This window comes from Protopterus annectens, chromosome 11.part0 (assembly GCF_019279795.1).
Source record: "Protopterus annectens isolate FY-2018-M chromosome 11.part0, PAN1.0, whole genome shotgun sequence".
Taxonomy (NCBI): Eukaryota; Metazoa; Chordata; order Ceratodontiformes; family Protopteridae; genus Protopterus; species Protopterus annectens.
Genome location: NC_056745.1, coordinates 1,256,173,251 through 1,256,186,712, shown reverse-complemented (window position 1 = coordinate 1,256,186,712; position 13,462 = coordinate 1,256,173,251). Strand labels below are relative to the sequence as shown.

At 45.5% G+C, this 13,462-nt stretch overlaps 1 protein-coding gene across 1 annotated transcript in view; it reads right to left on the bottom strand.

Annotated features, from left to right (window-relative positions):
• Positions 1 to 13,462, bottom strand: part of SAMM50 (SAMM50 sorting and assembly machinery component) — a 1,314,985-nt gene that overhangs the window by 224,394 nt on the left and 1,077,129 nt on the right. The gene's annotated exons all lie outside the window — the stretch shown is intronic.

Genomic DNA, 13,462 nt, shown 5'->3' with positions numbered 1-13,462 from the left:
AAAAAAGAAGTTTTTTTACTTACCATAATGCTCCATCTGTGTTGTCCATTTTCATTCTTCCTCAACAGATATGAATGGATGGGATTCGGATCAGGCACTCGCATCCAACTCTGCAGTTACACTAGCTCGTGGCCACTAAAACTCTCGAGCTCCTTTCCTACCCATAATACACTATCCCTAATGTCCCTCAGAGCTTATTTACAGCTTGAAAGAGACAAACTATAAAAGAATTGCCATAACTGGAATTCAACACAAGAGGTATATGGTGTCCCTAATAGTCTAATTCCTCCAGAAAGTCATTTGTGAGAAATGGAGGGGGATGGAGGTTGGGGAGTTGAGGAAGAATGAAAATGGACAACACAGATGGAACGTTTTGGTAAGTACATAACTTCCTTATCTGACGTTGTCAATTTTTATTCATTCCTCAACAGATGGCAGAGAGTCCTCAGCTACCTGAATTCCTGGGAGGACTCTAAGGAAGGATATTCCTGAGTATGGCTGAGCCAAAGGCTGCTCTTCCCCTCAAGACCAGATCTACTTTGTAATGAGTGATAAAGGTATGAGTATCTGACCAAGTTGCAGCCGTACGTATATCATTCATAGGTTCATACTAGGCTATCTGCCCGAGGGCATTTATAAGCCTAGCCCATAGTTTTGTGGCTTTGTGTTTGGAGAAACTATGCCCATTATTTTGCTGTGCCTCTGTCGAGCAGTGACACTGAGGTAACCCCTGGGGTGTATCTGCGATCTCCCATCCATTGGTCAAGATTCCTCTTGAACAAGGCCAGCGAGGTGCTCTGCCTCACATAAACCGGGATTTTGTTCCACAGCATAGGGAGTCTTTGGGTGATGAATCTATCCCTCCAGCACGTCCTATTAATAACCGTGTCGAGGTTTAAGTCTCCCGCCCTTGTGGCTCTGAGGGATCTAGATTTTTTGAGATGAAGCATGTTCATCAAATCTGGGTTTGACATGGCCTTGTATGTCAGGCATAGGTCAGCTCTGAGCAAGCGGTAAGCAACTGAATATAACTGGAGTTCTTTCAGTCGGGCAGCATAAGACAGATTTTTGAGACCCTTTATCCTTTTGGTGAGGAACTTTTGTGGCCTCTCCAGCTGCTGCAAGTGTCGGGTCAGATACATCCCAATGGGGCATTGTACTCGATCATTGGTCTGATGAGTGATGAGTATAGCGAGACTATGACTTCCCTTGATCTAGATGTGAATCCCTTCATGATAAGGTGGGCAATGTAGAAGGTCTTCCTAACTACTTTAGCAATATGAGTGTCGAATGAAAGGTTACTGTCAACCTGGGTTCCCAGGTCCCTAATAACTTCTTCTGTGTTCAGGGATTGCCACCTATATGGTAGCTAGGGGTAACCTTATTTTTCCCGAAGGGTATGACTATGCATTTCTTGGCATTTAACTTTAGGCCATGGTTCTGGCACCAGTTATCCGTTTCTGTGAGACCCTTCTGAAGGATATCTGTGTCGGATGTGTTTTCAACTACGGCCCAGTTTGCAGTCATCTGCAAACTTTGTCAGCCATAACCCTCCTGTGTTTGCTTGTACTTCAGAAAAGTAGATGCCAAACAAGAGTGGGCCCAGGACTGAGCCCTGTGGGACACCACTTGTGACAGGCTTTGAGTCTGACATGGCGCCAGCAACTCTGACCCTGTGGGTTCTGTCACTCAGCCAGTTTGCAACCCATCTTGTAATGTATGGGTTTACATTTAAGTTGATGAGTTTTTCAATGATACCCGAGTGAGGTATTGTATCAAAGCCTTCTCCAGGTCTAGGTAGGCTGTATGGACTGCCTTTCCTTGTCAATGGCCTTGGTGACTGTTTCAAAAGTCAACCAAGTTTAAAAGGCATGATCTGCCTTTGACAAAGCCAAACTGGGTTGGATCCAAAGTCTGCAAATTCCCTATGTCTTTATTTATGAGATCCATTATGATCCTCTCCATGGCTTTGCAGATAAGGCTGGTCAAGCTAATGGGACGGTAATTTCCAGGGTCGGTGGAGGCACCGCCTTTGTGGAGTGGGACCACAGTCGCTGTGCGCCACTCCTGGTGCATCTGGAGGTGAGACTAAGATTAAACAGCTGTCCTAACTGTGGGTTTAATTCCTCGTTGAGTTCATGGAGCACACAGCCGGGGACACCATCAGGTCCCATGGATGCTGTGTTCTTTGCCTTGGAGAGAGCAGTTCTCACCTGAGCGTTAGAGATGTTTGGGGGCTACAATCATTTGGTATAGATATCTCTCCTTTAGGGGAGAAGTTTGCACTGAACCTGTCAGCCAGTATGTTGGCAATGTCTGTAGGATCAGTAATCTTCACATCATTTTGAACTAATTCTGAGCATATCTGGGAGTTTCCTCCTAGGTTTCTGACATAGCTAAAGAATGCCTTATGGTTGTCTTTAGAGTCCTTAGCTATTTTTTCTCAAAATTAGCTTTGGATGATTTTATGAGAGCTCTTAGCTTTTTACTTATAGTGATCAGCGGTGTCTTACCTTTTAAGGATTTTGCTCTATCTTGTAGTAGCTTTCTCCTTTTGTTGTAGAGTTTGTTTATGGCTGGGGTCCACCAGACTGGACGCTTGCCTTTGGTACAAAGAGTCTTTGTTTTGCTTGGGATTGCCTGATCCATGCACGCCTGCAGGTGCTGGTAGAAGGCATTTGTAAGTGATTCAGCGGTTTGAGTAATGTTAACAGCCGGCTCAGGGGCCTTAAAGGAGACCACACTAGTCTTTAGAAGTGTGAAGTCGGCTTTCAAGAAGTTCTTTACTGTGGTCTTTTTCACTTCGGGTGGGGGCAGGATGAGGACCTCCAGCGAGATTAGTTTGTGATCAGATCTCACCAGTGAGGGGTATACTTCCGGTGTTGAACATTGTGCTCCCATGTTCGTGATGATGAGATCAAGTATGTTTTCTCCTCTTGTGGGGATGGTGACTAGTTGTTCCATGGCATTTGAGTTTATGAATTCCAGGAACTTTTGGGCTAGAGTGTTTGGGCTTGAGTAGTGTTCCCAGTCTATATTAGGGTAGTTGAAGTCACCTAGTATGATGGTGTTCGAGATACATTTATCCCCTCCAGTGTTTTCAGGAAGGCCATACGAGGTTCCTGAGTTTGCGAGGGTGGCCTGTAACATGCTACAAATTGCAGAGCAGTCTTGCCTATGGTTAATTGCACCTGGATGGTTTCCGATGCATCGTGCGATGCCACCAATCTTGAGGTGTGGGTGTCCTTGATGAATATGGATACCCCTCCTCCTTTCTTGGTATTGTCCGGGTTTTGGGGCCGGAACGCATGATATGAGGTAAAACCTGATAGTGCTGGGGTGCTCTCAGGAGCCTTGAACCAGGTTTCTGTCACAGCACAGACATCGATGTTCTCCATACTGAGAAGGGCCTCGAGTGCATGCATCTTGAGGTTGAGACTTCTGGCATTGAGCAGCATTACCCTTAGTTTTTATTCTTTGTTTTGTTCTAGGGTGGTAGGTTTAGAATTTCAGCCTTGCCTAAAAAAGGCACTATGGGGGTGGCAAGAGCCTTTGCCAAAATCCGGAATCCCAGGGGTGACAAGTGCAAGCCGTCCCTTGCGAAGCAGCGTGGCTTGTCCAGCATGTCATCCCAGGCAGACAGACATTGGATCCCCTTTGAATGACAGCAGAGTTTAAGCCAATTGTTAAAGCTGATCATCTTATCTCTGTATTGTGGCATCATTCTTGGTGAAGGTAGGATACTGCTCAAGGTCAGGGTCATACCTGCTTGGGCTACATAATCAGAGAGCTCCTCTATGTCTCTTTTCATGTAGTCCAAGGAGGTACGTCTCAGGTCGTTAACACCAGCGTGGACAATGATTGAGTCGTACTTGTACCTGCTGTTGAGAGACCTGAGTGCATGCATTATGTGGCGGATTCTAGTACCCGACAGGCATCTTACTGTGACCTTCTCCTTACTCAGTCTGGTGAGCGGGACGTCAGTGTGTCTGACTATGGAGTCACCAATGACTAGTGTGTCTGGCATTGTGTTTGGCCTTAAGGGCTGTGACTGCTTGACACTCTGACTGTGTGGTCTATGTGTTGCAGGTGTTGTGTTCTGAGGTGGTAGTTTGGGTGTCTGCTTTGGTGGCCTCTGCTGTTTTGGTAGATTTTTGATCAGAGCCTCCGAGTATGTCTTTGTGTGTTTATGTGTATGATTTGAGGTTGTGATGGTATTATGTGAGACTGGGTCTATGGTGTGTGTGGTTACCTTCTCCTCCTGTCTGGTCTTGCCAGTCCTATGTTGAGAGAGCTCAGCCTCCAGTTTGGCCGTATAGTTGCATCTCTCGCATGTATTTGTGGTTTGTGGGAGGAGGAGAGGGTTGTCTGTGTACATGAGGCAATTGTAACATTGCCTCAATATTCCCAGGTTCACCAGCTGAGCAGGAGAGGACATTAGCAACTGATCCCTCGACATGCTAGAAGGAATAGACAGAAAAACTTTAAAAAAAAGGTTCTGGGGGATGTGGGTGACCGAGAAATGGGGTTTGCTTTTTTGGGGTACTTTCTATAACAAGAGTGCTGTATCGAGGTGATAGGTACTGTAGGAGCAAGTGCTTAGCTATACAGATAGAGAATAGTCTACTTGGGAGTCAAGTAGAGATAATTTATAGTTGTAGGATACACTAAATAGAACAGCAGTATACTTTGAGGAAGGTAGCCTGGAATACAGTGGAAGTAGCCATAGATCTAGTTGAATGAGCCTTTAGTGGTTTAGGGAAGGGGAGAGTCAATTTGTTGTAGACAAATAAAATGCAATCTGTCAACCATCTAGCTAGAGGTACCTCTGTAACCTATTCGTCCAACTTATGTGCAAAGAAAACAAACAGCTAGTCTGTCTTTCTAATTTCTTTTGTTTTTTTGCAGGTAGAAATGTAATCATCTATGAACATCTAGTATGTGCAGTATATATTCTCCTTTATTTGTAAAAATACTAACAAATTAATGGCTTAAAGCTGGATTCTAATACCACTTTAGGTAGGAAGGAAGGATTAGTATGTAAGGTGACCCTGTCCTTGTGGAAAAGCAAGTATGGGGGCTTATAAGATAATGCTTGAAGTTCTGAAATTCTTCTAGCAGATGTAATTTCAACTAAAAAGACAGTTTTCCAGGTCAAGAATTTTAAATCACATTAAGCTGCAGTTTCAAAGTGTGTTAAGGCTTGCAGTACCAAATTTAAATCCCATGGTGGTACAGGATCTTTATAAGGAGGTCTAAGTAGAAGGGTACCTTTCAAAAATGCTTTGCCCAGTTTAGAGGAAGCCAGGGAGGAATTCTGAAAGCTCACATGAAAGAGAGATGGCAGTGAGTTGAACTTTGATAGTCGAAGAACTAGCTCTCTCATTAAATAAACTCCCCAAAAATTCAAGAACAGAATTAATTGAGGCTGAGAAGGGGTCTACCTGATTCTGCGCTGCCCAATAAACAAATCATTTCCATTTACTTTTGTAGAGTTTCTTCATAGAGGAATTATGGGAAAATAGTACAGAATGGACAAGCATAGAGAGCATATGTTGCCTGGCTATTAATGGAATTGAAGAAACTATGCAGTCAGTTTGAGATTTGAAATGTCCAGGTGAACCATGCCTATCAGGTGAGAAAGAAGGTCTGGAGTTGGATCCAGAATCCAAGGTGGGTACAGAAGATAAGGCCAAAAGAAGGGGAACCAAATCTGTTGAGGCCGGTAAGGTGCAATGAGGATGAGTTTGCTCTTCAACCTGGCTGCTCTCTGAAGGAATTTGGAAATTAAAGGAATCGGGGGATAAGCATACAGAAGACTGGGGGGCCAATCATGGAGCACAGCATCACTCGGTGAATCCCCCCCCCCCCCAGTGGGGGGATTAGGGCAAAGAAGCTGCTGCACTTGCTTAGGGGAGATGCAAAAAGATCGCAGCAAGGCTGGTCCCACTGATGGAAAATCATGTCCATCACTTTGTTGTTGAGAGACCATTAGTGAGGTAGTAAGATGGACCTGCTCAGTTTGTCTGCTATCATGTTAGGCTGCAATTAGAAAGTGGTTGGAAGAAATTGCCCATTGCCACACCCTTAGGGCTTCTCGACACAGGGGGTAAAGATCTAGTTCCCTTTTGTTTGCTGATGTACCAAACTACTGCCATGTTGTCCATTTGATCCCAATTGTTTTTAGAGGGAGAATTTTGGAATGCCTGCAATGCCAAAAGCACCACTCTCATTTACAGAACATTAATATGCCATTTAGCCTCTTCAGAGGACAAAGTGCCTTGGACTGTATTCCAAAGAAAATGCCCCCCTCCCCCAATCTGGAAAGCATCTGTGGTAACTATGGCCTTGGGCTGGCAGAGAATGAAAGGATGACCTTGTAACAGTTGCAGCTGCATCCACCAGGAAAGATACTGTTTGCATACTTGAGTTATTCTCATCTTTGGTGACATGGGTTGAGAGAGAGAGAATTAACCACTGTGTTTGTATCCATTGTAGAATTCTCATGTGATATCTTGAACTAAAATTATTGCCGCTGACATTGATCCCAGGGCTTGCAGAATCAATCAGGCTGAAATTCTGGTGCTACAAATTATTTTCTTGACCTGATTTTGTATCGTTTACACTTTAGAAAGAGGAAGAGATGCTACCAGAAATACTGTGTTGAACATTGCTCCTATGTATTCCAACGTTTGAGTTGGTTGTAATTGTGATTTGTTATAATTGATGGTTATTCCATGATCTGAACAAGTTTGCAACACTTGGTCCTGTGCTTGTACCAGTTAATGCCTGGTCGGAGTGGTAATGAACCATTTGTCTTAAGTATGGAAACACCTGAAATCCATGCAGTTTCAAGCAAGCTGCTACTACTGCCATACATTTGAACACCCTGGAGGCTGTGGTGAGGCCAAAGGGCAGTGCACTGAACTGCTAATGACTAGCTCCCAGCCGGAAATGTAAGTGCCTTTTGGATCGCCTGTTAATTTTTATGTGATAGTACACATCCTAAAAGTCTATCAAGCACATCCAGTCGCCCTTGCTCAGAAATAGCAGACTGTAATGAACCGTGGCCATCCAGAACCTCGTGTGTTGGAACTGATTTGTTCAACACACTGAGAGCTACAATCAGTCTCCAGTCCCCTGTCTTCTTTGGCACTAAAAAGAATCTTGAGTAAGTTCTGGATTCTATTTGGTCTGCAGGGGCCTCTTGGATGGCTCTTTTATCTAGCAGCTTTTACATTTCTAGTGCTGCTGCTTCCCTCTGACTGGTGGAATATCATCTGGGTAATGCAGGTGGTAGGGAAAAGGGAATGATATAACCTTTGGAAATGATTCTCTGCACCCAAGTGTCCTTTGCTATGTTTAGCCAGGCTTCCTGGTACAAAGATAAGTGACCCACAACTACTTCCAGAGGAAGGCAATCGGGCCTCCCTTCAGGAACGCTGAAAAGAATTTGTTGGAAAATGTATCTCTAGACCTTCAGTTTTATGGGCTTCCTCTGCCACAGGGGGTGTCTTTTGCCATTATTACTTTCCCCCCTCTGCCTCTGGGGGAACTACCCCACGTGTGTCCTGAATAGGACCCAGAGTCTTCCTGAACCACATCTTTCGACCTCCCTGTTGATTTCTGGAAAAGGTCCACTGAAGGGTCAAAACACGTACGCTCACTGCAGATTGGAGTATGTCTCTTTTATTGTGGGGCCAAAAAAGAACAACCGTCAAAGGCAGCATTGACAAAAGAAGACTTGAAGTGCTCTGCAAAATCACACAAGCACATCCAGGCATGTCTCCTGATAGAAATACCTGAATCCACAGCCCTAGAGGCACCTTCTGCAGCATGTGAGAGGAGTCTCATGGACGAATTTGCAACAGATTAAAGGGTAACCAACTGTGAAGTCACAGAAGTTTCAGCTTCCTCAGTAGTGGTCCCTGAAAGGAAGCTTGAAAGTTGCTTAATCCAGTCCCTTTTCAGTCTCATGAAGTGTGCCAAGTAGTTCAGCAATCGGAGAGCAAATGTCACTGAAGCATAAAGTCGCTTCCCAAATCTGTCCAGTGCCCTAGATTCTCTAGTGGGGGGATGGACAGTGGAACTTTGTTCCATGAGTTCATTCTTTGTAGTTGCCACATTGACCGCTGCATCAACTGGTACCCCTTTAGTCCAATGCTGTCTTCCTACCAGTGGAGTCAGAATCCTGTCTGGTCTCTTGGGGAGTGGCTCAATCATATCAGGTTCCTTCCACTCCTGCTTAGAAACCAAATCAATAAGTTCATCAGTGGGCGCAGTAACCCAGAAAGTAGACAGGCCAGTCCCAAAAGCTTCCAGAAATACTGACTCCACAGGTGTTGGGTTTTGGACAGACCAACTACCCTTCTGTTTAAGGATCTCAACGATGTCTCCAAATGAGATGTCATCAGGTGGTGATTTGGGAGACACTTCTCCCTCAAAGTCATTATTCCTTAGTGAGGGACAATTGGGGAGAGTCCATGTGCTTCCTTTTGCAAGTCCTCTTCCCAGGTACTTCGTCAGTGGGATGATCTGGAAATGTATCAGAAGAGATGAAAATACCTGGCTGTGTGGTCTGGAAGCTTTGGGCTGGCTGCTCGTGGAGTAGAGTGCAAAGGATCATGGTACAAAGTCAGCTGAGATGTTGAGGGTGGATCCGAGAGGGAAGGACCAGTCTGACCTACCACAGCACAGAAACCCTCTTCACAACCTCGAAAGCAGACCACTTAGGAGAGAAAGAAGTCAACGGAGCTGAGAAAGAGAGTTTCTGGCCTGCCACTTCCTTCCACTCCAAGAGCCATCTGCCTGAGGCAAAAGCTGGAGCAGAGCTGTCCAATGTTGAAGCACTGAGAGGAAGAGATAGTTCAGAAAACCTTTGAGTCGATCTTATCCCCTTGGATTCGACCTGGAAGGTTTGGCTCCGAGAGTCATTTGGATCTGAAGATGTCAGGGCTGGTGCACTCAGATTAGCAGTTGGATCTGACACAGAAGGGCTCGGAACACTCAGATCCAAGGACTCTACAACCACAGGTTGGGTCAGAGAAGGAGTTGTAAGTGGAGTAGTAGATGGATGGTGTTCCTGACCCAAAGGAGCAGGAACCCTGAGGACTCCCTTCTGAAATTGCTCCATGAGGAATCTCCTCATCATACTTTCTACATCTGCCTTTGTCAGCCTTCTGGAGGAATGAGAGGACACCATCAAAGGAGACTTAGAGTGCCTCTCCAAAAAAAGGGGAGGGCACCCTGGATGGTACTGGATCCACGCTTGGTGAATATACAGTACGTGGCAATGGTTTAGGATTCAGGGGCTTCAAATCTAGCATGTTTTGTCAAATTGGAGGTAGGAGTTGCAAGATATCTGACTGGATCCAAGGATGGTCAGATCTCAAGAGATGTCGGATACGATTTTCACTTCTTTTTCTTTGATTCTGATGAAGTAGAAGGAGTGGAATCTTAAGATCTGGACTGTCTTGAAGGATCCTTGGATGTTGCCTTGGGAAAGTGAACTCCAGAGATGGCCTGAGAGAAAGGAGATGGCAATAAACCCTTTAATATCAATTTGTTTCTTCTTTCTGTCAAAGCTCTGGGGTTGAACCCACTGCAAATGTTACAGTCTTGTTCTAGGTGCTCAGACTCTAAACAGTAAACACACAAAGTATGGGTATCTGAAAATGGTATCCTGTGCCCACATTTCTTGAAGCCTTTATCAGACATTTTTATAGGCGAAAACTTTTAAACCAGATATTAACAAAAGGCTCAAAACTTCTACATTAACTATCCAGTCAGTGACAATCTACAAAATGCCACTAGTGAAAAGAAAAGTTATTGAAATAAACTAGCAGTTTTTTTTTTAAAGGGAGAAGATTTAACTACACTGAAACAGGGTAGGAAACGCCTACCAACAATGGTAGCAAGAGTACACTATCTAGTGTATCAAAGTGTAGAAGGGAATATAAAGGTGACAGACAATCAGGAAAAAGAATAAACCTTTAATGAAGAAGGAAAGGTATCAAAAACTAAGCATTTGAAGTGCAAGTTTGAAAAATTTTACTTATCTCAGTGACATAGCTCAAGACTGAAGGCGACCACATCCAGAAGTAAAAGTGGTAAACGAGATCTGAGGGACGTTAGGCATAGTGCATTATGGGTAGGAAAGGAGCTTGAGAGTTTGTTGGTGGGCATGAGCTAGTGTAACAGCAGAGTCAGATATCCAAACCCTATCTGTTCAGATCCACTGAGAAATGAATGAAAATTGACATCCGATCATAGCTTATGCATAAACATACTTTCCAAATCTATCCAAGGCTCGAGACTCCCTGTTTAGTGAGTGGGCAGTGGAACTCTCCTTACAGAATTCTTTTTTGTGACCGCTGTTATCACAATGACATCTAGTGCAGGAAACTTGTTCCAACGAGGTCCATCACTAGGGGAGACCAAAATTAAGAAGTTATGTACTCACCATAACGTTCCATCTGAGTAGGTAAACTTCATTTGTCTGCAACCTGTGGGATACGGATCCGACTACTTTACAAAGCTTAGATCTGAGCTCCTAGCTCCTCCCCTTACCCATAAACCCCTGCCAACCCTGACTGACCTCAGATCAAGTTTGCCCGCAAGTACTATAATGGATAATTAACTACATTATCAGAATGGTACATCACTATATGACATGAAAACACATCTGAAGGTCAGGGGGATGGAGGGGGGGAACTGTTGCACACAAATGAAGTTTACCTACTCAGATGGAACGTTATGGTGAGTACATAACTTCTTAATCTGAAGTAGTTAACTTCATTTGGTCTGCAACCTGTGGGACAGAGTCCCCAGCTACCTAAACCTTGGGCGGCCTTCATGGAAGGATGTTCCGGAGCACTGCATAAGCCAAAAGAAGTTCTCCTTCTGGAGGTAATGTCCAATTTATAATGATTGATGAAGGTATGAGATGAGGCCCAAGTGGCTGCTGAACAGATATCATCCAAGGAAACCCTGGATTTAAAGGTGGCAGATGTAGCCATAGCCCTAGTTGAATGGGCACGAACTCCTTGTGGTGCGGGCCTGCCAGAATTTTGATACGCTGTAATGATACACTGTGAAATCCATCTCGATAAGGAAACGTTCAAGACCGGTTTACCTAAATTAAATTTGGCAAAGGAGATGAACAACTGGTCGGATTGTCTATAACCAGATGTCCTATGAATGTAAAATCTAAGTTGTCTGTGTACGTCCAAAGAATGTAGTTTATACTCCCCTTTGTTCTTGTAGTTAGGAAAGAAGACCGGCAAGTTGATAGATTGGTTGATATTAGATTCAGAAACTACCTTCGGGAGGAAGGAGGGATTGGTCCTGAGGTAAACCCTATCCTTGTGAAAAGCTAAGTATGGGGGTTTCACAGAAAGAGCTTGCAGTTCAGATACTCTCCTGACTGAAGTAATAGCCACAAGAAAGGCTGTTTTCCAAGACAAATATTTGAGGTCTACTGAGGACGTCGGTTCGAAGGGAGGGGCTGTCAGGGCTTGTAATACCAAAGTCAAATCCCATGGAGGTACCGCTTCCTTTATTGGAGGTCTAAGAAGAAAGGTGCCCTTTAGGAACGTTTTGCACAATTTTGTAGACATCAAAGGGACCATTTCAGTACCTACGTGGTAATGAGAGATAGCTGCCAACTGAACCTTAACCATAGAACAGCTAGCTCCGTCATTAAAAAGACCTGAAAGCCAGCACCGCATGCAAGGGGGCTGTAAAAGGGTCCAAATTATGGCGTTCTGCCCAGACAGAGAAACGCTTCCACTTACTACCATAGACCTGCCTAGTAGAGGGCTTGTGCACTGCTACTAGGATAGTTTTAACTGGAGAAGAGATACTGGGAGTCCTAGCTACAAGTGGAACTGGAGCAGCCAAGCTGTAAGCTTGAGGCTGGCCAGGTCGGGAAGTGGGAGCCCCTGGGGGTGGGAGATTAGATCCGGAAGGGGATCTAGAATCCAGGGCGGATTCACTCGATGAGACCAGAGGTAAGGGAACCAAGCTTGGCGAGTCCAGAATGGGGCAATGAGGATCATCCTGCTTCCCAACCGACTTGCTTTCTGAAGTAGTTTCAGCATGAGGGGAAGAGGAGGGTAGGCATAGAGAAGACCGGGTGGCCAAGCATGCACCAAGGCGTCCCTCGGGGCTTCCCCGGCAGGGGGAATGAGAACTAAGTAATTGTTGCATTTCATGTTTGAGGGATATGCGAAAAGATAGCAACAGGGCTGCCCCCAAACGGCAAAAATTCGACTCGCTACTCGAGGATTGAGGGACCACTCATAAGGTGAAAGGATGGTGCGACTCAGTCTGTCCGCTAGGATGTTGGTCCGTCCCGGAATGTGCATTGCAATGAGAGAGTGGTTGGTGGAGATCGCCCATTCCCACTCTCTCATGGCTTCTCGACAGAATGGGTAAGACCTGGTTCCCCCTTGTTTGTTGATATACCATACCACAGACATACTGTCTGTCTGGACTGCAATTGTTCCTACAGGCAGAAGGCTCTGAAGTGCTTGCAACGACAACAGCACTGCCCTCATCTCTAGAACATTTATGTGCAATAAGGTCTCCGAATCGTTCCACGTGCCTTGGACCATCCTGCTCGAATAATGCCCCCCCACCCCAGATGAGAGGCATCCATGGTCACCGTGGCAAGAGGGGGGGCCGTGGCAAAGGGGCGTCCTGCCTGGCGGTCCGGCAATTGAAGCCACCAAACGAGAGCCCTCTTGCAGGCCTTGCTGAGAGAAATGGGGAGACTCAAGGGGTAATGAAGAAGGGACCACTGGACTTGGAGAGTCCACTGTAAAATCCTCATGTTACGATGCGCCATGGGAAGGAGGTTTATAGTGGCTGCCATAGACCCCAGGGCCCTCAGAACCAATCCCGCTTGAGGTTTTGAAGATTGAAAGATGGCCCGCACTTGTGCCCTCAAAGTGTGTAACCGGTTGGAAGTTAAGAAGGCTAGTTACCTGTTGGTGTCCAGTCTGGCCCCGATAAAGTCTATCACCTGAGTCGGGGCGAGAGAGGACTTGTCCGAGTTTATGGTGATCCCTAGTTATGCAGCAAGGTTGAGAAAGTAGTCCATGGCTAAGCATAGTAGATGCCTTGTCGGGGTGGTGAGGAGCCTGTCGTCCAGGTACGGGAAGACCTGCATTCCCCTGAAGTCTCAGGTGGGCCGCTATCACTGCTAATACCTTGGTGAACACCCTGGGGGCTGAGGTGAGACCAAAGGGGAGGACCCTGAATTGATAATGACTGGCTCCCAGCCGGAAGCGGAGAAACCTCCTGGACCGTTCGTCCATTAATATGTGGTAGTACGCGTCCTTGAGGTCTATGGAGCACATCCAGTCATTTTCCCGCAAGAGGGGGAGAACAGATTGAAGAGTGACCATCCGGAACTTTTCTCTGGTTACTGACAGATTTAGTAGGTAAAGATAGAGGA